Source organism: Eutrema salsugineum, unplaced genomic scaffold (assembly GCF_000478725.1).
Source record: "Eutrema salsugineum unplaced genomic scaffold, Eutsalg1_0 scaffold_3, whole genome shotgun sequence".
NCBI lineage: Eukaryota > Viridiplantae > Streptophyta > Magnoliopsida > Brassicales > Brassicaceae > Eutrema > Eutrema salsugineum.
In genome coordinates, this window is record NW_006256756.1 from 6,099,160 (window position 1) to 6,108,556 (window position 9,397).

The 9,397-nt window shown below is 41.0% G+C and overlaps 1 non-coding gene across 1 annotated transcript; it reads left to right on the forward strand.

The window, feature by feature from the left end:
- The first annotated feature begins 5,695 nt into the window (after positions 1 to 5,695).
- On the forward strand, positions 5,696 to 5,802 carry LOC112085886. The gene has a single exon (XR_002899168.1). It is a non-coding gene; the product is annotated as a small nucleolar RNA R71 (small nucleolar RNA).
- The last annotated feature ends 3,595 nt before the right edge of the window (positions 5,803 to 9,397 follow it).

A 9,397-nucleotide genomic window follows, 5' to 3' on the forward strand; every position in this document is an offset into this window, starting at 1 on the left:
ATCGGCGAATGCCTTTCGGATTGTGTAATGCACCTGCAACCTTTCAGCGGTGCATGATGTCCATTTTCACTGATTTCATCGAAGATTTCATGGAAGTCTTCATTGATGATTTCTCCGTCTATGGGTCCTCATTGGACAGATGCTTGGCAAACTTAGGGAAAGTTTTGCAGCGCTGTGAAGATAAGCATCTTGTCCTTAATTGGGAAAAATGTCACTTCATGGTCCGCGAGGGAATTGTGCTTGGACATAAAATATCTGGAAAAGGTATTGAAGTTGACAAAGCAAAGATTGAAGTTATGACTAGCTTACAGCCTCCAACTAATGTGAAGGAAATCCGAAGTTTCCTAGGGCATGCCGGATTCTATAGGAGATTCATAAAAAGCTTCTCAGAGATTGCTAGACCTCTCACACATTTGCTCTGCAAGGAAACGAACTTTGAATTCGATGATGAGTGCTTGGCGGCATTTCATAAGATCAAAAACGCCCTTGTCTCTGCTCCAGTTGTGCAACCACCTGATTGGGAACAACCGTTTGAAATCATGTGTGATGCAAGTGATTTTGCTGTTGGAGCTGTGCTTGGTCAGCGGAAAGAAAAGAAACTACATGCAATCTACTATGCGAGTAGAACTCTGGATGAAGCTCAATGTAATTACGCGACTACGGAGAAGGAGTTTTTAGCTGTCGTTTTTGCATTTGAGAAGTTTCGATCCTATCTCGTAGGATCTAAGGTTATCGTCCATACTGACCATGCTGCAATCAAGTATCTCATGTCTAAGAAGGATGCCAAACCAAGGCTGATCAGATGGATACTCCTGCTGCAAGAATTTGATATTGAAATCCGAGATCGGAAAGGAGCAGATAATGGAGTAGCAGATCACCTCTATAGAATTCGAGTAGAAGAGAAACTCCCTCTGAATGATAGTTTGCCAGAAGAAAATGTCTACGCTATGGAGACTATACCTATTACAGCGCAAGAAAAGCCATCCCAACCTCCTATACGGCGGTCAGATGCTTTTGACACCCCATGGTTTAGGCATATAACAAATTACTTAGCTGCAGACATCGAACCTCCACAATTCTTTGGCTATAAAAAGAAGAAATTCTTAAAAGAAATCCGGCATTATTTCTGGGACGAACCTTATCTCTATAGGAGATGTGTAGATGGTTTATTCAGAAGGTGTGTGGCTGAAGAAGAAGTAGAAGGAATACTGTTTGGATGCCATAGTTCAGCATATGCAGGACATTTTGCGACTTACAAAACGGTTTCGAAAGTTCTTCAAGCGGGATTTTGGTGGCCCACTATGTTCAAAGATATTCACGCCTACATCTCACGTTGTGATTCATGCCAACTAATGGGCAACATCAGCAAGAGGAATGAGATGCCTCAAAACTTCATTCTCAAAGTCGATATCTTTGATGTATGGGGAATTGATTTCATGGGATCTTTCCCAACTTCTTTCGGAAACCAATACATCTTAGTAGCGGTAGACTATGTCTCTAAATGGTTAAAGGCAGTCGCCAGCCCTACTAATGATGCAAAAGTGGTTATAAAGCTGTTTAAATCAATCATTTTCCCTCGTTTGGAGTTCCTCGAATTGTGATAAGCGATGGAGGATCCCATTTCATCAACAGAGTCTTCGAAAATTTGCTAAAAAAGAATGGAGTGACGCATAAAGTTGCATCTCCATATCACCATCAAACAAGTGGACAAGTGGAGATCTCTAACAGAGATATCAAGTCAATTTTACAAAAGACAACTGGCGTAAATCGCAAAGATTGGTCTGAAAAACTCGACAATGCACTTTGGGCCTATCGGACAGCATACAAAAGTCCTTTAGGGACCACGCCATTCAACCTTGTTTATGGAAAAGCTTGTCACCTCCCTGTAGAGCTGGAGTATAAAGCACAATGGGCTATTAAAGAGATGAACATGGACTTAAAAGCAGCTGGAGAAAGAAGAATGCTTCAAACGCACGAATTAGAAGAAATCCGCCATAATGCCTACGAAAAATCCAAGATATACAAAGAGAAGACGTAGGCATATCACGATAGAAGGATCATACATCGGTCCTTTGCTCCAAATGACAGAGTTCTTCTTTTCAATTCTCGCCTTAAGCTATTTCCAGGAAAGCTACGATCTAGATGGTCTGGACCTCTCACAGTGAAGGAAGTCAAACCGTATGGAGCACTCATTCTTTGGGGTATGAAAGGAGATACATTTGTCGTCAACGAACAACGTGTAAAACCATACCTCGCAGAAGAAGAAGAAAGAGAAGCAATGCTCCTGGCAGACCCGCCGGGCTAGAGCATCATAAAAGTCAAGCTAATGACTTTAAGCAAACGCTTAGTGGGAGGCAACCCACTTGGTATTTCACTTATTCCCTTTGATTTTCCTTTTTCTATTTTTGCTGCTTTATTTTTGTTTTCTACAATTTCAGGTTTTTAAGCGAAGAACGAATAAGAGGTGAACAGAAATCTCGAACCAGAAAGCACATCGCCAGGTAAGCACACCTAAACATTCCAAATTTCAGTCCATCATTATCCCATCTTCTCAAAGATTTGTCACACTGGGGGCAGTGTGATTTAAGTTTGGGGGAGGATGTTCATCCTTTACTAACAAAATTTGGTTTGTCTTGAGTGTGTGTTTCATGAAAAGTTTTCCATACGGTTTTCAAAACAGGAACATCAGAACAAAATCATATGCTTCTAGACTTTCCATGTTAGTTCTTTTGTGGTTAGTACTAGACTAGGCGGTAGCTAGAGTACTTGCACTACGAACTCCCACCAAAGGATTTCTATTCATGGAGACTTTTTCCGCCAGGATACACTAGCTCATTCTACTTAAACATAATATTGACATCTAATTTTCTCATCATTGGTTTTAGGCAGGCATCATGATACACATCTAGGACATCTTTTCATCATTATTATTACTCTTTGTTGTCCTAGATGGCCAGTTCATCTTTAGGCTGGTACCACACCTTTTACCCAGAACCATTATTTCAAACTTCATGCATTCTCTCTTTAGCTCTTTTGGCAGATATGTGCAAAAACGCCAGAGAGGGAGGAACAACATGGTTTTCAGTCACTCAAGAGAAAGACTGAAGAAATTTGGGAAAGTGGAGCATCAAGAATTCATAAAAGCTCAATGGTGCCTCAAAAAGCTTGAACTTAAAGGTAAAATTTGTGCTTCCTAAGACTATACATCAAAAGGCGGTTTCCTTTTTCAAAAATTCCAAAAAAAAAACAAAAAAAAATCGAAAAAGAGAAAAATAATGAAAGAAAAGGGAACAAAAAGCCTAAAGAGTCTAGGATGGCCGAAACTCTTTGAAGCAAAGGCTACAAGCATTCAATTGTGAGCATTGGTTTTAAACCTGGACAAAAATCTAAGTCTGGGGGAGTCATGAGGAGAACCTGAAGAAAGGAGATCAAAAATCTTAAGGCAAGAAGAATGTGACTGGAAACTGTGGGGGCATAAACAGTTCCATCCTCTCTTGCTGTTTTGCATAATGTCTTGCCTCTTCAGAAAAAGGTAACCCTAAACACTGAGAACCTCACCCCTTAAACAGCCATTTTGAACACCTAGCCATGATTGCTTTACTAAAATCCTTTTGATGAGAACCACTTGAATTTATAAATGAATGTTAAAAGCTAGTTGACAGGAGGAAAGGTTTAAGTGTGTAGACTTTCGCATGACGGATCAACGGACTAGTTATGCTTGTGCTTTGGTGAGAATTTTCTAGACTATCCTTAATTTGAGCATAATGACTAACTCTGGTTTGGAAGCATTGTCTCTGAGATTTTGTTAGTTCCTGCGATTTTCAAACCTCTTTTCCAAGTTCAGATCTTTGGTTTTGTTTGAGGACAAACAAAGGTTTAAGTCTAGGAGAGTTGATAACACCTGATTTTGACCGCTTTTATGGATCACTTTTAATATCTTATACAAGTGTTTTCACTCAATTTTAAAGGTTTTTAAATGATTTCTATGTTTTAGAATCTCAAAAGAGTTTTCAGGATATTTTGACAAAAGGAATGCACTTGGGAGCAAAAAGCATAACTTTTGATAAATTCCGATTGTCGGAAGTTCGGTAACAAATGGAGGCCTTCCCACCGTCTGATTATCCCCAACTTTTGACACAAGATAGAGGAGACAACCAGCTTTCCAATGCAAGTGGAATCCGAGCAATCAAAAGGTTAGATCTTCAGATATGGTCGATACACTGAAGGCAAATCATAACAATCAAAAGCTCACCCGCGGCCAGAACATCATCCACCGGGCGTGCGAAATTTTAGATCGCGGGGAGCTCAATTCCGAGCCTCAGAAGCCCATATGAAAGCCCAAGTCACTCCCGTCATTATTCCTGCAAGTCCTAGGCGTTCCTGAGGACTCAAGACACTATATAAATCCCTTTTAAGTCGTTTAGAAGGGGGTGCCACATTTTTCACCAGGAACCCTAGAAGAGAAGCTCGCCCAGAAGAGGAGCCACCGAGAGGGGCACCATCGGCCCTCCTTCTTCAACCTGTTCTTCGTTTCTAAACTCTGTCTATTTCAATTCTCCGCATTCTAAACACTCCTGTGATGTTGAATTCAACTATGTCTGAGTAGTTTCCCAGTTGAGTTTTTAAGGGATTTTTCAAAAGGAATTTCATGTCTTGATCATATGTTTATTGCGATTTAGGGTCATAATCTTCTAGGAGTCTTTCGTTCATTCTTATTCACTATGCTGTTTCTGTTGCTAGCCGCTTAGAAATTGATTTCAGTAGTTGGAGCCACGAGAGTGCTGTATCGAATTACCAGATCTAGAAGTGATCGAGAGAATTCGCTACAGGAGACGAAAGCTACCTGTAGAGAATCGTGAGCGTGGATGAATTCTGTTGACAATGCATGATCTTATGCGCAGCATTAGAGCGAGAGTTAATTGCTGTGTTGAGTGATTAGACGATTAGGGTGACGACAATTGGCTAATCGTATATGTGTCTATTCTAGTTCGAGATCCTCACTAGAGGATTACCTTTATCGATTTGTATGTCTTTTGATCAGTTCATGAACCCCTGCGAAAACCCTTTGAACCCAACACCTGTTTCTTATTGTTTTACAACTTGTTTATTTCGATTTACACTTAGATTTAGTGACACCAAAACCAAAAACCCCCATTTGCTTGTTCTGCTAGTCTTAAGTCTTGATTGATTCGCATTGAAAGCTCAAAATCTCTGTGGTTCGACCCCTAAGTACTACAGCGTACATCTGTGCACTTGCAGATATTTAGGGTTATAAATTTAAAAACGTGAAGCCAGAAGTAACCCTTGATTCTCTTAGCATCAATTACCAAACCTCTGACCCTGAAACCCTGATCCATTGATAAAGTTGACATCTTCCTCCTCAGCTTCATCCTCAGGTTTGAAACTCTCCACTTCATGTGCGAATCTGACAGATTTCTAACCCACTAGAAGGCTATGCACAGAGTCAAGCTTAGCCTTCACCTCAGCAATCTGCGATCCATCCATGTTACCAGCTTGCTTCTTTCGCTCATAGTCAGCATTCTTGGTACTATTGCTAGAAGCCAAGTTTTCGATGATCACAACAGCTTCGTCTGAGTATCTGGTGTTGAAATTTCCATTGCTCAGTGCATCAAGAGCCATCTGATACCTCCAATCAACACCTCTGAAGAAAATACCCAACAGCTGCACATCGCTAAAGCCATGATGTGGGCAGTCTCGCTGGTATGATTTGAATCTCACCCAAGCAGCTTTGAATGCCTCAGTAGGTCCTTGAGAGAATGTCGAGATTTTGAGTCTCAGCTCCTCAGACCTGGCATCATCGTAAAAATTGTGCAGGAAGGCGTTCCTGGTCTCTTCCCAAGTAGTCAACGAACCAGGCTCCAACTGCTTCAACCAATTAGCTGCTTCTCCAGCAAGAGAATAGGGAAACAGCTTGCAGAAGAGGAAATCATTGGACACTCCTTTGTATTTGATGCTGGTGACCAAGTCCTCAAACCTCTCGACGTGATCCATAGGGTCCTTATGAAAGTGACCATAAAAGGGATACTGACCCACAAGAGTGTAGTAAACAAGTTTCAGCTCGAAATCGTTCCTTTGAAATGCAGGGGCGCAAATCGCAGATCGATTTGCATAGAACTGCTCAAGCCTGTTGTAATCTCCAAGTGTTCTTCCACGAGCAGCTGCAGGTGCAGGTTCCCTCACGCTCTGTTCTTCTGGAACATTCCTTTGATTTGGAACGATCACAGCATTACCACGCGGTGCAGGTGGTGGATTCTGATTAACAACATTTACCGGTAAAGGTGCTGGTGGAATGATGTTACAATCTCCATCAAGTATTTGGCCTCTCTCATTGCACACATGACCATCTTGGTATCTCTAGATACCAGCATCATCACGCACAAGGCCGTTTACGTTCTCCATCTCTACCCATTGCTTTGCCTTTTTGTTCGTTCGCTCTAACTCTGCTAACTCCTCGTTACTCAAAATCACTAGCGGGATGTCTTTGTTGCTCCTGGTTCCACGAGTATGCATAAACCTGAAGCACAAAAGACAAAGAGAGAAAACGAAAAAAGTAAATTAGGTTATAAAAACGAAAGGTGTCACGCGACACCACTAGTGGTGTTGCTCGACACTAAGAAAAACTTAGTCGAAACTCAAAAACAATGGTTTAATGGCGAAATCAAGTCCCCGGCAACAGCGCCAAAACTTGATCTGCTCAAAGTTTAATCACTAAGCAAGTCTGCAAGAGCACAGATGTGCAGTTGTAGTATTGCAGGGGTCGAACCACAGAGACAAGAAATCACTCAATAAACCTAATAGAATTCGAATTACGCAAAGCAGAATAATGAGAAGCAAATAGCGATGCAAATAAAAATAAACGAATGCAGTAAAAACGTTTGTAAACTTCAGATGAATGGAGATTAGGCATAGGGCATTTTTCAGAAAACCAATTAATGCAGATCAATCGATTAGCCAGGGTTCAGGTTTAAGCACGGTTCTTGAACTCGAAACACAGAATTATAATTAACCAACTTCCGTTGTGAGAACTATCTAAGTTAAAATCCTAGAATTCCAAATTCCTTTGCAAATCCTACAGATTTAAACCAGCTTTAATGCACAAGTTCGATATGTTCACAAAACATCTAAACCAAATTCCTTTGCGAATAGCTACCTTGCTCACCCTAGGTTATTTCCAGTTATTGAATTACACTTCCGTGTCAATTAAGCAACCTAAGGTCTAAGTTCTAGGTGATCAGTCCAGAATTAGCTTTAAGAACAACCTATGGTGAAGAACTAACAGATATGAACCCTAACTAAATCAATTAATCAGACATCCATAGAAAACCTTAATGAGAACCCTAAACCTAACAAGCTAACTACTCAGACATGGATATTGAAGCAATAGACATGATTGAATAGATTGCAATAAGAAGATGAATAAAATAAACAAAGAGGTTCGAAATCTTCTCTCTAAACAAACAGAGTTCAGACTTGTCTCCCCAAACTCTCAAAATCGCAAAAGCCGAAAAACACAAAAATGTCTTGCTCCAAAAATCTGGTTAGGTTCAAAAGAGACTAAAAACGCTATTTATATCTCTAAAACACGTATTGGGCTTCTCTGGAAACTTCTTGGCCCAACTCCTTCTTCAAACAGGAAACAAAATCACGTTTTCCTTATCTCTGCGACAAGTGTCAAGCGTCACTCTCCATGGTGTCGAGCAACACTAAAGCATATAATTCATCCTTCACGAATTTAATCCTGATTTAGCTCCAAAGTGCTCCAAAATCTCCAGTTAAGCTCCAAACGTACCTATGACCTGTAAAGACTCCAAAAGACTCGAAAAACACTAAAAAAACTCTATAAATAAGACCTATACCATGGTTAAAAACCATAAAAACCATGATATATCAAAACTCACGGGTCATGCTCGCAACAAAGGTATGAACCAGTTCTTGTGAGTACTCCCAAAGATTATGTCATCCACATAAATCTGGACGATCATTATCTTTTCTTCTTGCTCCACACTTCCCCTCATGTACCCTTCTTGTACTAGAAAGCTATTCAGCCATTCATATCAAGCATGGGGAGCATGTTTCAGTCCATACAACGCCTTCTTGAGCTTGTACACATGACTCGGGTTGATAGCACCTTCATATCCCTTAGGCTGTCCAACGTACACTTCCTCTTGGATAAGACCATTCAAAAATGCACTCTTGACATCCATCTGATACATATTGAAGTTGAGTTTGCATGCCATCCCCGGGAATAGTCTGATTAACTCAAGACATGCCACAGGCGCGAATGTTTCTTCAAAGTCTACTCCTTCTACTTGAGAGTAACCCTGAGCCACCAGTCCAGCTTTATTCCGAACGACAGCTCCATTCTCATTAATATTGTTCTTGAAGATCCATTTGGTTCCTACTACGTTGCAGTCCATTGGTCGTGGTACTAGTTCCCACACATAATTACAGACAAATTGTTCCAGCTCTTGTTCCATGGCTATAATCCAGAACTCATCTTCAAGTGCCTGTTTGTGATTTTTTTGGTTCGACCACAGACACAAAGCATGCATATAACACCATTTCAGAGATCTTTCCAACCATCTTCTTAAAGTCGAGCTGGACGCCACGAGTCTTCCTCTCTTCATTCACCTCACCGATTACATCTGAGGGTGAATGATTCCGATGGACTTGCTTAGTGTCTCCTTGAGTCACGTCCTGAGACACTCCAGCTGGTATTGACTTCTATAGCACTGACTGTTCCACCTGTGTTGAATGTTGTTCTTCTTCCCCATGTGAATCACTTCCAACCACCAGCTTTTCCAATTCCATGTGTGCATAGTCGTCAAACACCACATTGACTGACTTCACCAGAACCTTTGACCTTGTGTTGAAGACCCGAAATGCTGAACTGTGTCCTGAGTAATCAAGAAACATCCCTTCATCACTTCATGAGTCAAACTTCCCAAGGTGGTTCTTGTCATTCAGGATGTAGCAACTGCAGCCAAAAACATGAAAGTAACCTACGTTAGGTGTCTTTTCTTTCCATATTTCATAAGGGGTTTTGGATGTCCCCTTTCTGATGTACACTCGGTTGATGATGTAGAATGCAGTGCTTATCGCTTTGGCCCAGAACCTCTTAGAAACTTGGTTCCCATGTATCATTGCCCGAGCCATCTCCTGTAGTGTCTGATGATCTTTCTCTCTACTAGACCATTCTACTGTGGTGTTCTAGGTGCTGCGAACTAGTGTGCTATCCCATGACTCTCGAAAAATAGTTTCATGAAATCATTCTGAAACTCTCCACCATGATCACTTCTTACCCCTTTAATAGAACCTCTTTTATTTAGCAATTGCAAAGCCCAGATTCGGAAAATATCAGCTGTCTCAGACTTCT